This window comes from Cyprinus carpio, chromosome A16 (assembly GCF_018340385.1).
Source record: "Cyprinus carpio isolate SPL01 chromosome A16, ASM1834038v1, whole genome shotgun sequence".
NCBI classification, from domain to species: domain Eukaryota; kingdom Metazoa; phylum Chordata; class Actinopteri; order Cypriniformes; family Cyprinidae; genus Cyprinus; species Cyprinus carpio.
In genome coordinates, this window is record NC_056587.1 from 13,283,393 (window position 1) to 13,309,059 (window position 25,667).

At 36.7% G+C, this 25,667-nt stretch overlaps 1 long non-coding RNA gene across 3 annotated transcripts in view; it reads left to right on the forward strand.

The window, feature by feature from the left end:
• LOC109062582 overlaps window positions 1-22,952 on the forward strand; it is a 35,494-nt gene extending 12,542 nt beyond the window's left edge. Inside the window, exons 3-6 of one of the 3 annotated variants that reach the window (XR_006162002.1) lie at window positions 11,843-11,915; window positions 17,693-17,801; window positions 20,912-21,031; window positions 22,507-22,952. This is a non-coding gene — a long non-coding RNA (uncharacterized LOC109062582). Of the gene's footprint in view, window positions 1-11,842; window positions 11,916-17,692; window positions 17,802-20,911; window positions 21,557-22,506 lie in introns of those variants that run through there. The other 2 variants (XR_006162001.1, XR_006162003.1) reach the window with 2 other exon arrangements.
• The last annotated feature ends 2,715 nt before the right edge of the window (window positions 22,953-25,667 follow it).

Below are 25,667 nucleotides of genomic sequence, written 5' to 3' on the forward strand. Positions count from 1 at the left end.
TACGACCGGAATAGGAAAACAAAACAGGAATGGCACCTCACACAAAGGGCTCCACTGTGAGCAGAGTGTCCGCGTGGGCCTTTGCCAGCAACCCAGCACCCTGAAACTGAGACACAGAGGGCTCTGGAACAGAGCCACAATGGAGGCTAAACCACAGCCAACATGAACCTGAGCCAACATGGAGACCGAAGAAACGCCTTTGTGTGCAGGAGTGTGTGTGTGTGTCTGTGACTGTAGTAGCTGCATGTGAGTAAGTGAATGTGAATATTGTGTATGCTTAGGGCATGTATGATAAAAGCATGGTTTTATTGAATTAATCTAATTTGTATTTCGTATAGTGTAAGCATTTTCAATTATTTAAATTGACATTTATTATATTAATATCAATATAACATGAAATTAAAATTATTTTACTCTTTGCATTTAGAATTTCAGAATTATTGTACTTTTGTCAAGTATGTATGTGTGTGTGTGTGTGTGTGTGTGTGTGTATGTGTGTGTGTGTGTGTGTGTGTGTGTGTATATATATCTTCCATTCGAGATTTTTTACTTTAAAAAAAAAAAAAAGTCTCTAATATTTACCAAGGCTATTATGAAATATTATAATTTAAAGTATTTGTTTTCTATTTTAATATATTTTAAAATGTAATTTATTCCTGTGAAATCAAAGCTGAATTTTCAGCAGCCATTACTACAGTCTTCAGTGTCACATGATCCTTCACAAATCAATAATATGCTGATTTGGTGCTCAGGAGCATTTATTATTTTTTATCATTTATCAAAACAATTGTGCTAGTTAATATTTTTGTGGAAACCATGATACTTTTTTACAGTATTCTTTGATGAATAAAAAGCTTAAATGAACAGCATTTGAAATTGTTTTTTTAACAATTGTAAAAGTCTGTCACTTTTGATAAATTTAATGTGTATTATTTTTATTTTAATGCAATCAGTAATCAATATCGGTGATCATGTATCTGAATAACAATTCCGAAAAACCCTAATGTGGATAAAAACCGGCATGCCGGCACATTTACCTTACATTTTCACCAATAAGACATAAAGAAATAATTTTATAACAGAAGACATATCAAACTCCAGTCTAACTCCTTCCTTTGATCCGTCAATCACTGTCCAAGACATCCCGCCTTCATTTGCAGTCATGAGCCTGTTAGATAACCAACACTGCCAATCACAGCAATGGCCCAATCACATCGCCCCTGCAGCAGGAGAGATGGCAGACATCCTCCTTTGGCTTCTGAAGAATGGCAGTTTCACACACTGTCTGTCACCGAACTGCTCAGAGCTCTGATTGGATAATGAGAGGGTGTTAGGAGATCTACTGTGTCAGAGCGGTGCCACCACACATTGGCAACTGTGCAGTGTGTGTGTGTGTGCGTTTGTGTGTCTGCCTGGCACTGGAGATGTTTATGAGGCTTGTTTGCCAGTTTGTACACTTGATATGTCTTTTTAGGGTTCATACATTTTGGCTTCTTGGGTGAGAATTTGGGATTTTCAAAGTGATACATGACTTCTCTCTCACATTATCTGATAATTATGGCATTATTCATATTCTTCAAATGTTTACAATGCATTTTATGGTGTGTGTGTATTTGTGTGTGTCTGCATACGCTAATGCTCTGACTGTGTGTTCGCTGTGTGCTAAAAACAACAGGGAATATTAGTTTTAGACTGGGAGAAACACAAAATGTGTCTCTTTAAAATATGTCCGTATAAATATTTCTGGCTGAATGAATAGCAAATTCAAACAAGCTGTCAGTCAATACAGGTGCGTGCACTGTTTTGAAACCAAATACTGCAAATGAACATCCAATCAAAGCTGCTATATACTGTGAATGTTTTGTGTGTGTGAGAGAGAGAGGTTAAGTGCCTTCCTTTAATGTATTCTCAGATTTCCTCTCCTCACTCACAAGGCCATATATTCTCAGGTGGTGTTGTTGTGTATGTGTGAGCGAGAGCACCCTGACGGGGTTGTAAACTGGCCTGCGGCTGCTCTCCGGGTTGCTCTTGCGGGCAGATAAATTAATTAAAGGAATCCTTTTTTTCCCTCACTTTCTCTCTCTGAGCCAATTACTTTGAACTGGCAGATTGTATGTGTTTTACTAGAGAGAATCGAGCTAATTAAAGATATGGCGTGGGACAGGGAGAGCACAACTGCCTCTCTAACCTGATCCTGTGGCTCTGAGTGGCACAGGATAGAGGTGATGGAAAACAAACATAAATGTGCCTCCACCATTAATGGTTAAGTCATAAATGCTCGCTTTTAAAGAGCAGTGTAGGAAGGTGCTAGACTAAGAATGTGTGTGAGAGAGAAACTTGTTTTTTTATATGTCAGACTGAGAGTTTCTTTAGAGCAGTGTGGGAGTTTGTCTTGGATATGAGTGTTATTGTGACAGTTTATGGTAATTATCCATATGAAAGGACACCCATTGCTTTTGGACCAAATATTGTGTTTGGAGCATATTTAGAGGTTAAATGTGATCACGGCAGCTTGACGCTGAACTTTGAACTTGGCAAGTCTTTGGCTTTCTCTCTTTGTTTAGGAGGTGCTGGATAAGCTGCACAGATTTACACAAAGGCAAATTGTATTTCTCACTGATGGCTCTTTTGTAGTTTTATACTAACATAAAACTTTATCTGTGCTTTATATAAGTAACTTCATCTTCATACTTATTACACTGCAAAAAAAAAAAATTGGTATTTTGTCCTGTTTTTCAGTAAAGTATTCTTAAATCTAGACACATTTCATGGTTTTATATTAAGTCTTGAAAAAACTGAATTAAGTTTATTTTTCTTGCCATATTGGCAGACATTTTTTTTCTTATTTTATGCAAAACTCACTATTTTGTTACATTTTTCAGAGAACAAGACTTAATATTTTGTCTTTTTTATTTAGGTATTTGTACTGGAAAACCAGACAAAATACTAAAGTAAGAAAATAATTTTCTGCAGTGTAGATGTTTCTCCTGCCATTCTTTAGGATAACTATACACAGAAAGTAGACACATTGAACCACTGTTGATGTACCAATGTGATCATTCGATCACACGATGTACCATGTAAAACACCAAAATGTGTATTATTCATGTATTGACAGCATCTAAAACTTGAGAATTTTATATGTGAACAAAACCAGTATGTTTATGATAATTAATAAAAAAAATATATATATGATTACAAACACCAGTCTGCAATATCAAGCAGCATGATGTTTTTGGGTGGCTAAAATAAGTGGAACTGACTGACACTGGAGGTTTTGTACAATCAAATTTACTATATAATAATACAATGTAACTATATAGTATATTCATAATACATAAAGATGTTTACGTTTCTGAAGCTGTTTGTACATGAATACTTTTGGGTTTTAGATGTTGTCTATACATTCATATTGTAGATTTTAGCATATATCCAAATGTAAACATAATGTACTGTACAAATACTCACAAATGCTAATCAGGTTTGACATACAGTATTAACCAATGTGGTCCAGCAGATCATTAGGTCTTGAAGAAATTAGTGAGAAATATTTGAATTCATATTTAACTTTCAACTGCAGACTTTTGTATCTTGGCAGAGCAGCTCACAGTTTTATGAGTTCTATTCTGAAAATCTTTCTCTCTTGAGAAAAAATCTGAGAAGCAGTCTACTTTAGCAAAGTCTCCATTTGCTCTCCATTTAATCTCATTGCTGTTTAAGAGAAATGAATGAAGTATGAGAAAGGTCACATTTGTGATTTTTCTTTGCACATCTGTGCACAGCTCTAATCTTTTATGCTATAAACAAGTGTGTGCTGGTCGGTTTGTGTGTGTGAGTGCTTATGTCTATTGCATGTGTGCATATACACGTTTTCTTGTTGTGGACGTTCTTTGGTGTGTTTGCATCGGTTGTGCATGTGCATCAGTCTCTGCATGCTCTTGATTGACAGGCTGGCAGATAAACTGGGATGCATGTGTCTGTGTCTCAATGACACGCCACTTTGCCCAGAGGGATGGGAGAAGTGGAGCGCTGCACTTCCTGCGGAGGGGCGGGGTCCTCTCTGCAGGGGTTTTTAAGCTGGCACACGCACGGGCAGCCGCTTCGCCACCCCCACCCCCGCAGGGGAGAAAGGGCCCCTCTTCTCAACCTCCACTAATGTATAATTCATGCTAAGTAGCAATTTTGATGTTTTGCTGGAGGGATAAAGAAATCCACGAAATTCATAAATAAAGTTCCCTTTTTTCTCTTCTCTAGTTAATTTATGTTATCACACAATTAGCTGACACAGAGCCTTGGATGTATGGCTCCCCTACAGTTGCGCCTGCACTACTGAGAGAGACATGCTGAAAAATGACCCAATAAGATTGGTCAGGCTTCCCCAACAGGAGAGGCTTGTCAGGTGTCACTTGTCTCATGTAATGGACCTCGATGCCCTATGGGACAGCCAAAAGTCCTCTGATCCAATCTCATCTTCTTATTATCCCTGTAAGGATCTTTGCAAGAGTTTCTAATAGAGCAGAAACTGCACTGTTTTTCTATTATCTACTTGGTAGCTTGTGGACTGTACATGTCTATGGCAAGTGTTTGTTAAAATGTTTAATATTTAATATTTTAATATATACATATTAAACTATATTCATTTAAGCATATGATAACTGTGTATTAAAAAATATATAAATTTAAAATATATTTAAATGTTTTGTTTATTTGCACTAGATGGTATTATATACGTTTCATGTTTATTGTACAGAAATCTAGATATTTAAAAAAAAATTCCCAGAATAATTTTATTTTTATACTTTTCTGTTGTTATTATTATTATTATTATTATTATTATTATTATTATATCAATTTGTTTAGTATTTTAATACATGCTGTACATACAAAACTTAATTTATATTAATACTTACAGTATTTTATATATATGCAGTATATTAAAATATATACATTTTAAATATTTAAAATATTTACAAATATGTAATATTTTTAAATATCTTGCTAATTTATTCTAGATTGTGTTGTGTTTGTGATATTTAATGCCTCTTCATGGCACTTCAATGCAAAATGATGACTTCAACGTCATGTTGTGTGACATTTTTTTAAAAGCACCAAGATGTATCTGCTTGTCATACTGTGATTCCCAAAACAAATATTGTATAAGGGTTCTTGCTTTTCATTAAGTGGTCAGACAGCCATTTTTGAACCAACTTCAGCTGTGCAATCAAGAGCTGACTGAGAGTGAGCAGCGATACGTTGACAGTCCCTATAATGGAGTCACTTTCAGCTCAATCCACTGATCCGAGTGCAGGTGTGAGGCACTATATCACCAGTCATGCCAAAACTGTCATCTCCCCCCGCCAGCTTTTTCATTAAGACCTTTTACTTCACGCAATATCATTTGCTTTGACATTTCAGTGGGATGTTTTTAGCACCACCTCTGTTTCCTCTGCGCTGTTTGAAAGCCAATGGTCATTTGTCAAATAAACTGATTTGTTCTTCAGCCCAGCAAAGAGTCCCAATGCATTGCAGTGTGATTTATCTTCAGCATTGTTAATGTTGCAGTGTGTTATCAAATATCTGAAGCACCACACATGGTTAGATTCAGCTTGCAAGGCGAGTATTTTGGTCTATGTGTTTTTTTTGTTTGTTTGTTTGTTTGTTTGTTTAAAGGATGCCATTAAAGCATTAAACCAGCAAGAGCGAGCACCAAAATTCAGTCTCTGAAGTGCCAACGCCTTCAAGGTCCCAGTGTGAGTGTTTAATTAAGACCTTTTGTCTTAATTACTTAATCACACTTATTAGTCACAAAGATGAAATAGAGCTATACTGCTGTACACTTACAAAAACAGACTGTAATGACAAGATGGTGTTGTTTACAATGTTCTTGGAAATCATGAACTCAGTTGAATTTGTAATATATAATATTTTACTATTATTAGAGCCCACACATCAAAATCCAAGTATGATAAATATTCAAAGCCACAGTAAACTACATGAAAATCCAAAGAGACCAATGTCTAAATATTAAGGGGGCTTTATTATTACAAGAGATGTAATGGTGTCTGTCGCCTCTGTATTAGTCGGAAAAGAGTCCCTTGACTCCTCTCTCAAAATTTAATCAAAGTTTGTCTCTCATAACTGTCTTTTTGGAGTGTCAGCATAAAAATCTGTTCTTTTAAATCTCTTTGACTTTGTTGCTTTGTTTGTTATACTGTAGGTGGAAAGCGCAGCTAGCGTCAGCACTAGAGAGGCACACCGATGGACACATTCGCATGGGGAGAGGGGGACAGATGAGGAATGGTCTTGGCTTGTCACCAGGGCAATGTGTAAGGCTGTTTTTAAAATATAAATATTTTTTAATAACAATAGCCGGCCAGTCGGCTCGCAGCTTGCGCCTGCATTCCCCTTCGCTTAATTAGGGGTTGTTGGTACCACAGAAGGTGTCACCAACCTTTTCAGTCCAATAACAGATGGTGTTCTTTTTTTTGAGGTCCTGCCAAAGCCCACTGTCCCACTCCTGGGAAAATGACCTAACTCGCAGGCAGCTGCTTAGTGCGGCTTGAGTGCCTCTTAAAAGAGACTTCTATCAGGGAATTAGCGGGACATACCACTGCAGCCCGAGGGGTGTGAGTTTGAGATGAGTCCACCTTTAATCGCCCTCTCTAAGCTGTTCTAAGGGCCAGGCTTGTTGTTCACATTGAAATCCAAGGGACACTATGGATGAGGTGGAAGGATGGTCGACACACTGACTGTTTTACGTGGCTCGGAAAGGCTCGCCGCTCCCCCTCCCAAAGCAGATGGTGTGTATAACAACACAGAATGTGGTCCAGGGGAGGTCAGGGAGGGACAAAAAGTGAAAGGGTCCCCAGACAGTTGGGGGAAGAAAAGGCCTGCGGAGCGTAAGGGAGGAGCCAGGGGACGAGAGAGAGAAGAAAGGGGGAGAGAAAGAGAGAAATTTTTCAAAGAACTGGTCAGTGAGAGGCTAAAAGAGGAGGCAGAGAGCGTCGGGCCGCAGATGCGATACGTGGGAAGGCAGGAGGTCGGAGCTTTACAAGCTGCATGCTGGGTACACACAACACTACTGCTGTCAGTCACCAACTCACTTGGCTCCTCTCTTTCTTTTTCTTTAGACCTCTCTCTCCCTGTACATTCATACGGTCAATAATTGGCAACATATGTTTTTCCATTACTTTAACTCATCAAATTAATTTAACCAATTTCATCCTTCATTCCAACTACATTTTTGTAAATATACTACCTGTATGTTCAACTAAAATTTTTGAGTTAGTTTGAAATTGTATATATATATACAGTACAGGTCAAAAGTTTGGAAACATTACTATTTTTAATGTTTTTGAAAGAAGTTTCTTCTGCTCATCAAGCCTGCATTTATTTGATCAAAAATACAGAAAAAAAATTGTAATATTGTGATATATTATTACAATTTAAAATAATTGTTTTTAAATGTATTACACTTTAAATTATCATTTATTTCTGTGATGCAAAGCTGAATTTTTAGGATCATTATCACATGATCCTTTAGAAATCATTCTAATATGATGATTCATTATCAAAGTTGGAAACAGTTTCTGCTGCTTAATATTTTTTTCAGAACATGTGATACTTTTTTAGGATACTTTGATGAAAAAAAAAAAAAAGAAGCTATGTTTTTAAAATATAAATATTTTGTAATAACAATATCACTACTGGTCAGTAATTCGGGGTCAGTAATTTTTTTTCTTTCTTTTTTTTTTTAAATAAAATCAATACTTTTATTCAGCAAGGATGTGTTAAATTGATAAAAAGTGATAGTAAAGAAAATATATTATTAGAATATATATTATTAGAATTTTTTTTTTATTTTGAATTAAATGCAGTTTTTTTAACCTTTTATTCATCAAATATATTAGACAGCAGAACTGTTTCCAACACTCATAATAAATCAGAATATTAGAATGATTTCTAAATGATCATGTGATAGACTGGATGTTACATGTGACACTGAAGGCTGAAGTAATGATGCTGAAAATTCAGCTTTGCATCACAGGAATAAATTATTTTTTTAAAGTATATTCAAATAGTAAACTATTATTTTAAGTTGTAATAATATTTCACAATATTACTGTTTTTTCTGTATTTTTGATCAAATAAATGCAGGCTTGATGAGCAGAAGAGACTTCTTTCAAAAACATTAAAAATAGTAATGTTTGTTTCCAAACTTTTGACCTGTACTGTATATATATATATATATATATATATATATATATATATACAGTATATGGTGACATACAGTACTGTGCAAAAGTCTTAGGTCATTAGTATTTTCACCAACAAAAAAACACCCAAACACCCAACTAGTTTAAAGCCTGTTATTTCTATCTTTTGCTGTAGTGTGTCAGTAGGAAATAACATTCCTTTTGCCAATAATTGTAATAATCCAGTGAATTTTTTGTATGCACAAGGACTCTGACAACAGCCAGTGCTCCACACAGAGGTCTGATCTCACCATCATCCAGCATTTTTACACAAGTTCCTAAAAATTTCACAGTACTGTAGCTTTGCCGGTAGGTTTTTTCAAGCATCTTAGATTCTTCTGGATTTAGTCTATCTCAGTATGTTCTGTTTCTTCATGTCATTCCAGACAGACTGGATGATGTTGAGATCAGACCTCTGCGTGAAGCACTGGCTGCTGTCAGATTCCTTGTGCATAGAAAAAAAAAATTGGATTATTACAATTAATGGCAAAAGGAATGTTTGAAAATGTAAACCGATATTTCCTACTGACACACTACAGCAAAAGATAGAAATAACCGGCCGAACACCATTCTTTGGGGTGAAAATACTAATGTCCCTAAGACTATATATATGTGGCAACGTCTCCAAGAAGCTTGAAGAAACCTTCCTGCAAAGCTACAATACTGTAAAAAGTTTTAGGCACTAGTGTAAAAATAATGTAAAGTGAGGATGTTTTCAAAGATAATGTCATAAATAGATTTTATTTATCAATTAACTTAATTAACTAAATCATATCAACATTTGGTGTGACCAACATTTGCATTCATAGTTTTTCAGGTAGCTTTGCAGGTAGGATTCTTGAAGTGTCTTGGCACAGTTCTTCTTTATTTAGTCTGTCTCAGTTTTTTCTGTTTCTTCATGTAATCCCAGATGAACTGGATGTTGGTGATATGCATCAGCACTGTGTAAAATACAGATCTCTTTTTTACTGTGTTGAGTGCTTGCAAACAAAAGTGTCCAAAGCCTTTTGGAAATACTGCACAAAACCAATTTAATTTTAAACAGATTCCACATATACCATAGTATTTGCAGGTCACTTATTCAGTCTTTCCATTTTTATTTTATCTGAACAGCTTGGTCTCCAGGCTTTTTACACACACCATCAATAGTAAAGGAAAAGCTTCTCTTCTCTTAACAAGCATTGTTCCTTCTGCTCTCTCTACTTTCCTCTCCATCAATCAGATGCCCAAGCACATTTACAGGCATGGAGTGATCTGTATTAATAAATGTAGACCCTGGACATTTAATAGCAGATGCAGCTAGCCTAGTTTACATCCAAAATATCTAATTCAATACTTTTAATCAGTAGCTGGGTTTCCATCCAAAGATGCAAATTTAACTAATGTGCAAAATTGAAATATCACATAAAACATTTGTGAATAAACACAGTTTCCATCCAACTAGTCAAAGAGAACAAAATCATCACTTTCTGGTAGAACTGGCACTTGGCTATATAGCACTAAGAAAAGTAGGAGAAACTCCTGAATATAATAATATTCACAGGCCTATATAATAAATTACTTATAATAAGTAAGTAAAAAAGCAGACAAAACTAAATAAATGTGGTCATTGTTTTTGGAGGTGGATGCTGCTGTTTGGGGAACACAGTCGTGTTCTGGGAGGCATTTGTACAGAAATACGTTGATGACAGACTTTGCTCAGACATTTCAAAATGACCATAACATTTCAGATGCTGAGGAACGAGACTGGTCCACTGGTTAGGTTTTGCCGTCCCATAGCGCAGTCACATGACTTTTTTGATGCTCGGCAAATGCGTTTCCATCTCCTTTTATTCCCATTAACCCTTTTTCGCACAAGTCAAAAACCACCTCAAGCAAACGTAAAAACTTTTTTATGAATTAAGGGATTTTTATTCAAAATTTGTCGTGTCCATCACTCGATTCTGATGCGATATTTTAAAAAAAAAAACGCATATGTGACAGCATAGTTTTAATATTCCCTTTCAACCTGATGAATGAACCTAGACCTTTTTGACCTTACTGCTGTGATATAGTTGGTTGTTAACAAGCCCCTCTAAGCCAATCAAAAGCTCTGATTGATGAAAGATGTAGGTCACCGTAACAGTTCTGTTGATATAAGTTGACATGAATCTGGAATCCTTTCAGTAAGCTCCTACTAAAAGCCACAACAAACATTCTCTTTTCACACTATACTGCAAATGAGCCAATTCATTTCCAGCCGATAAGAGCTCACGAGAGGCCTGATTTCAGCTTAATCACTTCATATTCTTGGCGTACGTTTGTGGGTATTTTATTCAAACGTTACCTCCCTGTGTTGTGTGAGAGCTCTTAGTCATTCTTCAAGTGTGTTTGTGCATGTGTGTATGTAAGTGTGTTAATGAGAGTGCACAGGGAGCTGGGCTGTTTAACAGGAGTCGTGTCTTTGTGTTGACCTGCGTGGAGCGCTTTAGTTAACAGTGAATAATGGTGCTTGATTACAGCCCATGAGACGGCACATTGCTTAAAATCAATTCTCAATGCAATTACCCACTGCAAACGCCTCCCCTCTCTGCCGGACAGAATAGGAAGTGATTGTGTCAAAGGACAACATCATCTCTGCAAATGACTTGTTGCCGCTTCATATAGTGCCATTAGATGTGACAGAATATCAGTCAGGAGGCCTTTCAGCAAACTGATTCTCATATGTACATATTCACATCTTAGAGAGTACAGACATGCTAACATGTTGATTTATTTATAGACATATTGAGAGAGATGCTTGTGGAGCTGTATGCATACGCAGGAAAAGCTACAGTCAAGTCCAATAACAAACACACAATTGAATTATCGATACCTGTTTAGCTTTGCTGTCTTCCTCAATCTCTCTGTTTTCCCAGTCCTAAAGTTTATAGGTGTATTTTTGGTTTGTTATGTGCAGGCCTGATGTTTCAACAGGCTCTGAAGTTGCTGGTTGGTGCACAGAAAAAATGTAGAAGTAGAAGAGTAAAAGACAGTAAAAGATAGTGGCATAATTTGTGTTTCTTACATGGGTTATAGAATAGACCGGGACTAGAAGGGGTTGTATCTCAGTAACTTAGAGTTTCGAGTCAAATTTATTTAATCTTTTGTTAAAAATGTATCCTTTGACTTCAGTTTATAAAATTCACTTATTACAAATGTGTTGGTGTAAAACAATATTGAATTGTTTAAATTTGGTTTATTTTTTTTATTTTTTTTACTATTCTGCAAGGATGCATTAGTTGATAAAAAGTAACATTAAAAGACATTATAATGTTACACAAGATTTCTATTTAAAATAAATTCTGCGGAAAAAAAAATCATGGTTTCAACATAAATATTAAGCAGCACAACTGATATCAGTATGAAATGTATTGGATGCTGAAGATTTCTTTTTGCCATCACAGGAATAAATTACATTTTAAAATATGTTAAAATAGAAAACAGGTATTTTAAATTGTAGTAATATTTCACAGTATTACTGTTTTTTTTTCCACTGATGTAAAATTGTGACAACTAACCCCAGTCTTCCCCATGTGATAAAGAGAAAGTATGTATTTTTGTTTCAGGTGGTGGAAAGGGTTTTACTATTAACTTGGAGACTTGTAGCTGACAGAAAAACCTGTGCAGGAGCATGTGCAGGTCAGTGTGTGTGTGCTCTTTCTCTTCTGGAGGTCGGTGTTTGACTGTTTTTGTGTCAAATTCATTAGTTATTTTATCAGGCTTTGAATGATGAATGCATCTCTATGGAAACCACTAGTAAACTGTGGGGATTTGTCTTTACATCCTGTAACTCACTCGTTTGTTGGTTAAACACACACACACACACACACACTAGAAAGCACAGTCTAGCAGCTGTGCATTTGACCCTTCAATAAGCTCCACCTCAAAAAATGCTACTGACCAATAGCAAATGTTGCTTTCTGCCATATTAGGATTGAACAATTTCATCCAAGTAAAGCAGCATATAACACTACTTTCCAATGGCACACATCATTACAGCCCATGAACAAATTAATTAAGTTTTTACCACTTTATGAGCAGCCTATTCAAAGATACCTCCTGTACACTCTGTAAAATTTGGAGGGTCAGTTCTTTATTATTACTTACTTTATTTTATGTATTATTATTCTGCTTTCTGCAAGCATCCACAAAAGCTGTTGTGAGCTGGAGTCATGTGAGATATTAGGAACTATGTCTCTCTGTATGTCCTGATCCCCTCTCTCTCTGGATAAAACCTCTGTCTCTCTTGCTTTTACATTTGGTATCTTTTTTCCCTCTTTCTCTCTCCTTTGCTGTGAAATGTCTAATGAAAATTCAGTTTTTCTGTTTATTACCAAATAGATGGAGGCAACATCAGGATCAAATGATATATAAAGTCACTGTTGTATATAGAGAAACAAGTGTGTATGAATGTATGCAAGTGAAAGTTTATGTGTATGTATATATTTCATACACTTCCATCTTCCATCTTCAGACCTCTGTTTTCTGTGAACCACCAACCATTTACAGGTTTCCATTCTCATTTCTCTCCATTATATATATATATATATATATATATATATATATATATATATATATATATATAGCACTCCCACTCTTTTTTGATTATTTTTATGTTTAGTCCTTATTTATTGCAATTGTATCAAGATCGACGAGCACATTATTTAAAATTTCACCTTTTGTGTTCCACAGAAGAAAGAAAGTCAGTCATATGGCAGTATTGTTATTGTTAACTAAAGCTATTAAAAATTGTTATTGTTAATTGGAATAAAGCTGAAATACAATACATGTATTTTTACAATATCTCTTTAATGAAAATTTGAAATTTTGCCAGCTAACTGAAATAAAATACATTTAGGTTGAGGTAAAAAAAAAAAATACTAAACTAAAACTTGAAATGAATTAAAAATTAAAAATAAATTAAGGGTAAAAAAAAAAAATATAAAATCTAATAAAAATGTCAAAAGTACAAAACAAAATGAATTACACTTAAATGTATATAATAAATGATAATAACATAGCATTTGTTTTTGCAACAACATCGGAATGAGTACATAATAACAGAATATTTATTTTCAGATAAACTATCCCTTTAAGACCATTTTTACCAAATTCCAGTCAGATAAATACATCATTAACAGGTTTTAATGAACTCTCAACCCCTTATTTCTTCCCCATCAGCCCCTCACTGTAAAGCCCCACTCTCGATACAGAACCATACCTACAAGACTGGGCTCTGAGCCAGTGTTCCAGCATCCTGCTGTGTTTACATGGAATCCTAGGTAGACTCCAAGGGATCCCGGCCTGCGAGACTCAATAATGTGAAGCCTAAAGCGTGAGGCCCACACGGGCTAGTCTGTGACTGACAGCAACCGTATTTACACACAAACAACGTCACCATCACATGAGCAGCATTGCCAAGACGAAGGGAGGGAATACCCATATGATCTCCAGTATACCGAAAGGAGAATTCTCTCCCTCACTCACACACTCACACACACACACAAATGGGAAAGCACACACTGGCCCAAAGTGGATTTGTAAAGGTGCATATTTTTGCATGTATTTGCATACCTAATGAGTTTAGGGATATTGGCTGTGGTTTATTTATTTATTTGATATGAATTGTACAGTTGATGTGTCGGGGTGTGAAAGTATGAAAGCCCAAATTCAGTCATTTTCAGTTTAAATCTCGCAATTCTGTTTTTTTTTTTTTTTAAGACTTTTGTAAGAAGCCCGGTTCTGCAACAAAATAAAAAAAAGGTAATTGTGACTTTTTATCCCACAATTCTGACTTTTTTCTTGCAATTGACCCTTCACAAAGACCACCTTAGTAACAGTTGCTACGTCCGACAAGCCATGGCGCTCTCATGCCACACATCATGCTCTCACACAGTGAAAAATACATCGCGGAGCAAAGAGGACACTGACACGGGTACTTTTGGTAAGAAACAAAGTGTCAGCTTTCAAATCTTGTCCATTTTTGTCCTCCCCGCAAATGTCTATAATGTGTTTATATCTCATAATTCTGACATTCCTTCTCAGAATTTCGAGTAATCTCCCCATTCTAAATTTATATCTTGCAATTCTGTGAAAAAAATAAATAAAAAATTGATGAAAAAAGTCAGAATTGTGAGATATAAACTTCACAATGATCTTTTTTTTATTATTATTCTGTGGCATAAACAGACTTCCATACAAAAGTCTGTCATACAGTGGGAAAAAAATATTTATTTGATCCACTGCTGATTTTGAAAGTTTGCCCACTTACAAAGAAATTAAGGGTCTGTAATTTTTATGGTAGGTTTATTTTAACGTATAGAGACAGAATATCAACCAAAAAATCCAGAAAAAAGACTTTCTCCCAAGCATTCTCTGAATCATTTAGATGTTCCTTGGCAAACTTTAAACAGAACTGTACATGTGCCTTCTTGAGCAGGGGGACCTTGCGGGCGCTGCAGGATTTCAGTCAATTGCAGCGTAGTGTGTTACCAATGTTTTGCTTGGTGACTATGGTCCCAACTGCTTTAAGATAATTAACAAGCTCCTCCTCTGTAGTTTGAGGCTGATCCCTCACCTTTCTCATGATCATCATTACCCCATGAGGCAAGATCTTGTACAAAGCTCCAGACCAAGGCCAATTGATGGTTCTTGCTTCTTGCTGATTGCCTTGTAGCCCATTCCAGCCTTCTGGAAGATCTACAATCTTGTCTCTGACATCCTTTGACAGCTCTTTGGTCTTGCCCATGGTGGTGGGAGAGGTTGGAATGGAAGATACAGATTGTGTGGAGAGGTGTCTTAATGAGCTGACATTAGGAGTAACTTCTTAAAGTGGCAGGACTAATCTGTGTTCCACATGGGCACATAACCAATCTGTGGGAAAAAAAAAAAATAAAAAATGATAGGGGGTCAAATACTTACTCACTCACTAAAATGCAAATCAATTTCTAACATTTATATAATATGTTTTGTCTGGATTTTTTGGTTGATATTCTGTCTTTACCTGTTAAAATAAACCTACCATAAAATTTACAGACCCTTCATTTCTTTGTAAGTGGGCAAACTTACAAAATCATCAGCTTACCACGCCAGTACCCCACACAATTTATCCAGTTCTAGAGATAAAGACGAGTAAGAAATGTAGCCCTGCAGAGAGTGACTGATGCAATAGAGGGAGAAAGGGAAAGCTGGGGTTTAGCCAGCACTACAGTCGTCCACACTACTGCTCCCCTGCTGCTCTACATATGTACACCCAGCAAGAGCCCTGCTGGCACACCCCACCGGCCCACCTCTACTGCCTCCTTTCTCGTCTGCCGCTCACTGTATGACCATCTCGCCTAATACGTCCTCTTTCTCTCCACCTCTACCTTACCATCTATTTCTCTCTTATGATATCTCTTTCATTTCTGCCTGAACTCCACACAGCTCTCCTCATCTATCTACTCCAATCTGTCCTCTCCCTAATCTCACTCGTTCCTGCTGTAGTGCTATCCATCTCCTGCAATCTCTCTGTCGCTCCATGAACATGCCTGTGTTCTCATTTATGAAAACACCTTTGCTTTCATCTATTTCAGACCCCGTGGCTACTGTGTTCTGTCGTTCTCTGAGTGCCTTTAGATGTAGAGCTCTGCTACACATAATATTATATTGCTCATGTTGAGTGATAAACTCATATTCCACATCATATTTCATGTCTGAGAATGAGAAACAGTTCTAGAAATAATTAAAAGAGTCATCACGTCTGCAGTCTAAACTGGGCCCTTTTCAGACTCTGCAATTGTGTTGCAAGTTTGTATATAGGTAGTACCATTCAAAAGTTTGAGTTTTTTTTTTTTTTTAATTATACTTTTATTCAGCAAGCATGCAAAAGTTGATGTAATCAAAGTAAATGTTTTCAACTGTGTAAGTACTAATTAATGTTTTTTGAGCAGTAAATCAGCATATTGAATGATTTCTGAAGGATCATGTGACAATGAAGACTGGAATAATGGTTGCTGAAAATTCCGCTTTGCCATCACAGGAATAAATTACTCATAAATTAATACATTTTTAAATATATTAAAAATAGAAAACAGTTATTTTAAATTGTATTTCACAATATTGCTGTTTTTATTGTATTTTTGATTTTTTTTAAATGCATAAGACTTATTTCGAAAATATTAAAAATAATCTTACAATCTCCAAACTGTATATGCTATAAAAAGTATTAAAAACAACTAAATATATATATATATATATATATATATATATATATATATATATATATATATATATATATATATATATATATATATATATATATATATATATATATTGAAGTCCCAGTTTTTACAATTTTCAACAAACACTGTAAATGCTAAAGGAAGTGAACAGCATTGCTATATGAGAGGCTTCTCTCTTGGTTAGGTTAGGAAGGGTATTGATCCACCAGTGGCGTCCAGTGGTTTATTTACCCACAACAAATCGATGCTGTGCTCAGCTGTGGGATCCTCTGACCTGATCCTTCTTAGAACATGCGGTGTTACTTGCGCATTACAACCATCTTAAAATGTTCTGCTCTGCAGATTTATGAGGCATTCTAGTGCCCTATTCTGTTAAAACAATATATAAAACTAAGTCATTATATATAAAATATAATGCTTCCCTTCATTTAGAAGATGCTTTTATCCAAAGCGACTCACAGTAGCTATACACTCATGTCAGGAATAGTCCCACTGGAGCAACCCGGGGTTAAGTGCCGTGCTCAATGGCACAATGGTGATAGCACATAGGCTGCTCTTTGCGGGAATCAAACCTGCTACTTTTTTGGTAACTAGTGTTTGTCATTAACACTACACCACCCACAGTTTTACCCATCTGGTGGCAGTGATTTAGCCAAGAAAGACATGTTCCTGGATCAACATGTTTTGTTGGTCCTGGAGCAACATTTATGTTCAAACATAGTACTAACCCTAACTCATCATCAACTACCATTATAAGAGGGATGCTTAATTCAGGATGTTGATCCAGGAACATATCCTACTTGGATTTACATTTATGCATTTGGTAGATGCTTCTATCAAAAAGATTTTCATTTGAAGGCATACATGTCATCACCTAATACAATCCCAGGGATTCGAACCCATGACCTTTTGCTATTACTCAGTAGTTCATGGGTTCCATTCCCAGGGAATGCATGTACTGATAAAATGTGTACCTTGAATGCAATGCAAGTCGTTTTGGATAAAAGCATCTGCCAAATGCATAAATGTAAATGTTAATGTAATAGCCTTATAACAACTTCAAGGTCATGGGTTCGAATCCCAAATAAAGCATGAGCTAATAAAATGTATACTTTGAATAAAATTTAAGTTGCAGTAGTCATTATGTATAGCTGGAAAATAATAGACGTGGCATTTTTTGGTGTTTTTCTACAGGTGGCAGATAACAAGTGTACAATAACAGCCTGCGAGTGAGACCACATTGAGGAGGCAGCACAAACAAGAAGAAACCTTCAAGAAAGTCTCAAGGCTAAAGAGGCTTCAGGTTTGTTTTCGAGAATGTCTCAGAGCTTGTTTGGGACCGCAGAGTCACACAGACCTCCACCCTACTGGTGTGTACTGCTAATAATTACACTTTTCAGCACCTCTTCATCTCTGCTTGCTTTGTTGTCTCCTCCTGCCTTGTAATCACTTTCTCACCGTGTGTGCCTCATAAGCACTGGCCACTCTCAGCGTGTGTCAGCACTATATGGTGCCCTGCGTGAGAGCGTGTGTGTCACAGTAGCCAGTGGCTGTAAGCTCAACCGGCCTGCTGCTCACAGAGGGAGTTATATGTGTAATTACTGCGTGACCCCTGCTGACCCCGACCGTCTCGTGTCAGCGGTGTGTGTCGGCCGTGCCGCGCCTGCTACCGTCTTGTTAACCACAATGCCGAGGAAGGGACAGTATTTAGGGGTGAGACACAGACACTCAGCAGAGCATTAGCACAGTTCACACCGCTTGTCCATCTGCCAACCATCTTACCACACAAATACACACACAAGACCATTTAAAATAAAAAATTAGGTTTACTATAGCTTATTTTATTCTTATAGTTTCAGTTTCATAAAGTGAAATATGATTTGGAAGAACTACGTTCAAAGTTGTTACTAAAAATAGCACCTATACATATCAAGCCTAACAACACTAAAGTCATTAAATAGCTGTAAATTTAAATGTACTATTATAAACAGATATTTCAAAGCATTAAAATGACACAGTAAATGTCAAACAAAGGCTGTAGTTCTGCTCTATGAAAACTTTTTTCTGTTCTACACAAAAAGGTAAAACAAAAAGCCAACTTTTGCTTTTAACAGTTTTTAAATAGACTTTCACCTTCAACATTCATTCACTATCACACCTTTCATTACATTTTATAATTGAGTGGAGTAGAATAGCATGGACAGGAAATGATGGGGGAAGGGGGTCAGGAAATATCACAAGTCAGACTTGTGTCATAGCATATGTGTTTCTGGCTTTGATATTATGTTTTCAGTCCTTGCACACATAATTGAATTCATGATGTCATTGTGTCAGGCTAATGTGCCATGGGTGGAATCTTCACTTTTTTTTTTTTTTTTTAGAAATCTGGCTTTGAATTTATGAGTAATTTAACATCTTTTGAAGAAACTTTCCTGCTTTGTTCTACACTGAACACTGAATACTGCTGTTTAAAAGTTTGGGTTTGGTAAGTTTACGATTTTTTTTTTATGTTTTTGAAAAAAGTCTCATGCTTACCAAGGCTGCATTTATTACAAGCAGTATTATTGTGAAATATTATTACAGTTTAAAATAACGGTGTTCTATTTGAGTTTATTTTAAAATGTAATGTATTTCTAGGATGGCGAGCAAAATTTTCAGCATTTACTTAAGTCTTCAGTGTCACATCATCACAATCAAATCATCTAAAATGCTAATTTGGTGCTGAAGAAACATAGTCACTTCTTGGTTACTTTTTTTCAGGATTTGTTGATGAATAGAAAGTGCTGAATTTATTGGAATCCTTGGCATCCTTGCTGAATAAAAAAAAAAAAATGTTTCTTTCAAAAAGATCTTACTGACCCCAAACTTTTTAACAGTAGACCACATGGTAGTTGTAGTGGTTATTTAGCAACTAATGTTTGTGTTTTGGGGCAAAACTTACATATCTCTTCCAGTAATGATAACCACAGGTTTTATTTTACTTATAAATCCAAAACCATCATTCTTAAAACCCCATATTTTTTTCCTGGGGGAATTCCCAAGGGCTTGAAAATACAAATTCTCTTCCACATTACAGGCCTACAAACAGAACACCTTTATATATTGGCTAATTAAATGCAGATAGAGGTATTTAGTGCCTGTTTATGATGAAAACATAACTTCAACTTCAAAACTCCTCCTCACGCAGCCTCAGACTTTAATTGCTGCAAGCAGCTCGGTGTATCAAAACACACCATCTCGTTCCTGCCAAAGCTATCAATGGTCCTGTGTGTCTTGCTGCGTTTCAGCCCATTGTGTTGTGAATTTGTAATTCTAGGCAATGGTGAATTGCAGTGATTATGTAGCCGTAATTTAACCAGGATGATGTGTTTAATTGCCATTGCCGTCGGTGTATGAATGAGTGAGTGAATGGGTGAATGTGAGGCAACTTGTAAAGCGCTTTGGATGGCCATGGGTCTGTTGAAAGCGCTATATAAATGCAGTCCATTTACCATTTACCATTTAATTGAATTGTTGCTCCCTGATGTTTCTCTCTAGTGAGGATGCTGTTCTGTTGACAGATGTGTTTTGTCTGTGAGTGCTTGCTGTTGTTTTCTCCTTTTCAGCCCTTGCTGTGTACGTCTGTTTGCGTGCAACTACGATTTCTTCCCGAGTTTGTGACCTTGGATATTTTCTTTAAATGTTAATGTCTAGACTTCTGATATACTTCTCTGTAGCGAGCATCCGAGGACATTTTGCACTTGAGTGCACAGTGTTGCCTTCATACCATTTTCTTTGGGTTGACGGCTATTTCTTCTCCAAAGTGCAGTGCTGAGAACCTATTTGACTGCAGTCGTCACCCTCCCCCACATCATCTTCTCTCCATGTAAGCACACACTTGCTTTCCTCTTTCCCTCTCCTTCCACATTCTTCTTTTCAGTCTCTAGACTTGTCCTCGCCATCCCCATCTCTGATATCCACTTTTCTCCACCTTCCTTCTTTCTTGCCATTTCCTTCTTTCTCTCCCGCTCATTTCCCTCCATCTCTGCGGAGGGGCAATTACCCCAGCGTCTCTAAACACCGGCGATCTGAGCATCCTTGCGCTATGCATTGTCTGCAGCAATTTACCAGCCGCATCTCCAGATGAATGCCTTCATTCACAATTACACCCCCTCCATTAGCTGCTGCCGCTGCTATGTTTGAAAGGAGGGGTTTGTTGTCTTGTTTTTTTCACTTCACGTCTGTTCAAAAAAAAAAAAAAAAGCAATTAAATGTGGACAAAGCGAGTGAGGATAGAATTGTTGCCTCCTTTCGTCCTCTGAATCAAAGTTTCTAGGCCTCAAATCTCCTCTCATTTGCTTGTCTTGGTCTCCTTTTTGGGGTTTGCGCTTTTTGTGGATTGTTCTGTATTTTCATTTCATTTTGCTTTTTCAGAGGGCGACTCTCTCTCTCTCTCAGGGTCATGAGAAACCATTTCCCGCCATAACTGACTGGCCTGTGACACAAGAGGGTTTGCCCGGACAACATCTCAGCAGCCCCAATGTAACACTGAAGGTACAGTACAACAGCCTGGGTTGCACTGAGGGATTTAGTATTCCAATAAATCATTGAAAAAATCTAATTTCCTATAGATTTCAATTTCCCCTGAACAGATCAACATTTATCGATTTCAGGTATAGAAACATGTCAAGCCTCTCATAGGACTCTGTGGTGAAGGATTATCATAGGAATGGTAGCTGCTTGTTTTTACTGTAGATCTGGACATCAGGACTCTCATCTGGTTTCTTGCTTGTTGGGTAATGAATACAGCATATATACAGGACTCTATTGGCCTGCAGCAGCAGCATAAATGATATGCGTTCAAAATTATTTTCATAATGATAGCAGTAAATAACTAAAATACATATAATGGCACTCCGTTTGTACTTTAATTTAGAGTGATGGCTTACAGTTTGTGTAGTATTATTCGTGGCTAGTTTTTGTGTTTGTTTGTTTTTTTGCTTATACACTACCGTCTGGGGTCAGTAAGAATTTTTAAAGACATGCATACTTTGATTCAGCAAGGATGTGTTAAATTGATCAAAAGTGACAGTAAATATTAAAGATTCTATTTAAATAAATTCTGTTCTTTTGAACTTTCTCTTCATCAGAGAATCCTGAAAAAAATCCACAAAAATATTAAGCAGCACAACTGGTTTTAACATTGATAATAATAATAAGAAATGTTAAAATATAATATTTGTTTATTTATTTATTTATTTTATTTTTTGAATGATCGTGACAGTCTTGGTAAGCATAAGAAAATATTTTTCAAAAACATTTAAAATCTCACCAGTCCCTACTTTTGAACATTAGTGTACCTATTTCTTTTTTGTCGACTGTTCTTATTATTTATTTATGTAACTTCTATTGACAGGACATGAAATGTGACAGAAAACCAAAAGGAAAAAAAGGGGAAATGGAATAGGGAAATTACCCCAGGTAGATTTGAACTCTGGTCATCTTGCAAATATGAAAGACTGCACAATATATTGGAACATGCAGAGCCATGTCTCTGAATTTTTTATTGATTGTTTTCTTCAGTATAACTGTCATGCAAGATTTATGTTGATTGGCATTGCATTATGAGGATCAAGGAAATCCCACGATGGTTCACAGTACAGTAATATTGGCAACATCTTTATCAATATATAAATCAGCAAAACCCATGTACAGCTCCTTATAATTCATGGCGGTCTGGGTAACATTAGACATAGTCCATCTCAGGCACTTTCGGAGATGTTTTCTTCTCTGTGAAGTAAACATACATATCGGTTTATGATGTGGAAGGCAGTATATCATGTTTTGAATGTGTTGGGAGGCTGTTTGCCATCTCTCCTCTGGTTCTTCCCCCAGAGGCAGGAGCCTTATGGATCGCAGGAATGAGAAGGAGAAATAAATTGGAGAGTAGGATAAATCGATGCTTGACGGAGAGGCAAATAGACCTTCCAACCTCAGTCCAAACGCTGAGCTTTGGTTATTTTCCTTAGGGCTGTATTGGATTCGTTGACCGCGGCTGAGGAGAGGGCTCAGACAAGACTTGGCCTACAAATGATGTCCTTTGTGTTTATCCATTAATGTGCAAAGAACCTTTACCATTTTGGGGTGGACATTGGTCCATTCTTGGTGGAGGGGTGTCTGGAGTTTCAAACAGAAATGTCAAATAGGCCATTATTTCACTGTGCAGCATTTGATTTGTTACAAATTCTTAAATCTTATTTTCCATATTCAAATACCTTCCAGTTTTGTCCTCAGGGATCAAAGAAATGCATTCAAATCATGACTTGAACACCATATATAGGGCTGACACTCAAAATCCTACAGTAAACATCAAGCAACAATTGAGATCAACTGGTCTCAAGTCTCAGCTACAGTGGAAACTTATCCAAAAGGTCAAACTTTAGTGAACAACTATTTGCATGTGTGGATTTGTTTGCTTATGCGTGTGTGCATGAGATGAAGAGTGAGTTGAAGAGTCTGAACTTACAAATGTATAATTTATTGATGTAAAACCTTACAAATTAACAAATAAAATGTGTCAATTGTATCTCTTCACAAGACTAATGATTAAAGATTGGGTTGGGAATAAAGTTTGGGAATGACATGTGGTATGACATGAGTAAATGATGACAGAATATTTATTTGTGGGTGAACTAGCCCTTTAAGACCTACATAGATTAAATCTCTTTTACTGAACATCAAAAAATAACTCCTTACTGTATGTCACTAATCTATCTAATGTATTTTTCTCTTCTTTGTGCTATTATACTATTATTATACTAAGTGTTACACTATTAGAAACATTCCAGGCCATGATGACTATTTTATGGTCTTGGGCAGGCTGGTAACCCATGCTTACATATGCAATCCATGCTACATTTAGGATCATAAGGTGATTTACACGTTCCCAGATGTAATTTCCAAGAGAACTTTCATCTGTAATTTTTGTCCAAATTTGCAGTGTTGTTCCACTGCGGGGTTCTGCTGCAATATTGATGTTTCAATTAGAACAGCGTTACATTACGCTGCAGCCTCGTAACACGGTGAATCTCCGACCATCTGCTGCACTTCCACATATGAAGAACAAGACACGTGGGGCTAATCGAGCTGCACATGAGGGATGGGACTAGCAGCTCATTCACATCTCTATACAGATCTGTAGGCCCGGTAGCTCAGGTAGGCAGCCTGCCTACAATGCCTTAAATTATGAGTTTGGGCTCATTATAAATGTCCCCAAGTTTGTGCTGCTAATCAACTCTCATTTTGTAAAGATAACAAGATGCACCTATAGAAAAGACATGTATTGTTTGTGAAGTAACTTTTTGCCACTTGAGAATTTTTTTATTTTTTTTTTATTTTTTTTAGGATTGTATGTTTCAATATCTTTAAATAAAACTGCAAATTTCACTAGGCAGCCCTAAAGGTGCTCTGCTCTCATTAAGTTGTTATTTACATTTAGCTGTCTGTTGTTCATCCTAGTAGGACTTATGGTTTTAACCTTTATACTGACTACTATTGGTCTGGATGCATGAAGTTTGCTTAGGTGTTACTATTGTTATTATTATTACTGGTTACTTAGCTTTATTCGAAGACTGACGTGACTAAATGTCTTATATGAGTTTATATAAGTGCTGTTAATTTATTTTAATGAAAATACAAATAACAAATATTTTAATTAGCAAAACATAATAAAATCTGTTTAATATCTTAAACCACAGTCTCAAAACGTTATGAAAAAAATGTAGACTAATGAAATATTGCAAGCGCGATATTTTGCAATCCTTAACATTTGGTTTCGTCCGCAACCTGTTGTTCACTGGAAAACATGTTGAAGTGATTAAAGGTTTAAGTGCTTGAATTAAATTAATCCAGGCAGTCGGTCTGTTATTTGGCAACGGTATTTATTCTGGAGTAAGAGTAAATAAAGCACATTAGATATTTTTTCTTCATCTCGTAGGTTGTGCCATTTGATCCTGGCTCTTCTGTGGGGAGAAAAAATCCCACATCTTTCCGACAGATCTTGTTCAAGTGGAATGATTCAGAGTCTCTGAAGATGTTCGAGTCACTTTTGTTGCGTGGATGGATCGCATAACAGGTCTCCACTTTGCCTCACAGGGGTGGTCTCTTGCGCCCCCCACAATGAATGCAGACAATCGGTAGCCAATTGTAGTGAGGGACAGATTTAACGATGTCTTTGTGTGGATTAATTGCATGGTATTACTAGATTCTCGGTGCAAGACCTGCTCAACAAGAGCTGTATGGATACTCCCCCACTGACAAAGATGGTTCTCCCCATCCACCAATCCTACACACGCGCACTGTTCTTTTTATAATTAATAGCTAATTCACATTTTTTTTCTGGAATACTGGAAAGTGCAACCCGGCTTTCAGTGTGCGACTTATACACTGACTTTAAGGTGACCAGCAATTTAAGGGTTTTAAATGATTTTTAAACTTAATGTAAATTAAGGTAGGGTAGGTAGTTTTCAGGGCGCACTCTGTCGGTGTTCTCTCCCGCGAGCAGCTAAACGCCACTTATCGAAAATACTTAGTAAACAAAACACTGAAGTTTTGATTTGTAATATGAATATGTGTGACTGGTGTGCTGTTGCTATGGTTACCTGGTTTAGCAATCGCGATTTTTTGGCGTCTGTTTGGCAACAGTTAAAGTACACGCTCAGATAAGACCACTTGACACCCCTTGCCCCCAAATTCTTATATGCTTGTAATGCAAGACTTTGTGGTAATCTTTTTTTCTGCATGTTAATTTTTTTTTTTTCACATGCAGTGCAGGTCTATCCTTGTGTGACATTCATGAGAGCTATAGAGAGCAGATGAGACAGCTCCTTATGCTTTCAAATCGCTCTCGCACCTACTTTGGTGTCTTTTTATGATTGATGCGCAGTGACGCTTCAAGTCAAACGAATAAACAAACACGTGCGCATATCTGCATCGCTTTGATCGTTCCCTGTAGATCTACCTTCTCACGCGCAGCCCCACGATTGGTCGATTATGTACAATACCTGCATGTTATTGGCCAAACTGCTTTGGATGTTTTAGGCAATATTAACATCCTGGCCAGGACGTGTCCCGTATGAACGGTGCATATGGCCACCCCAGATCAGATCGTCATTGATTAGCGTAACTATGA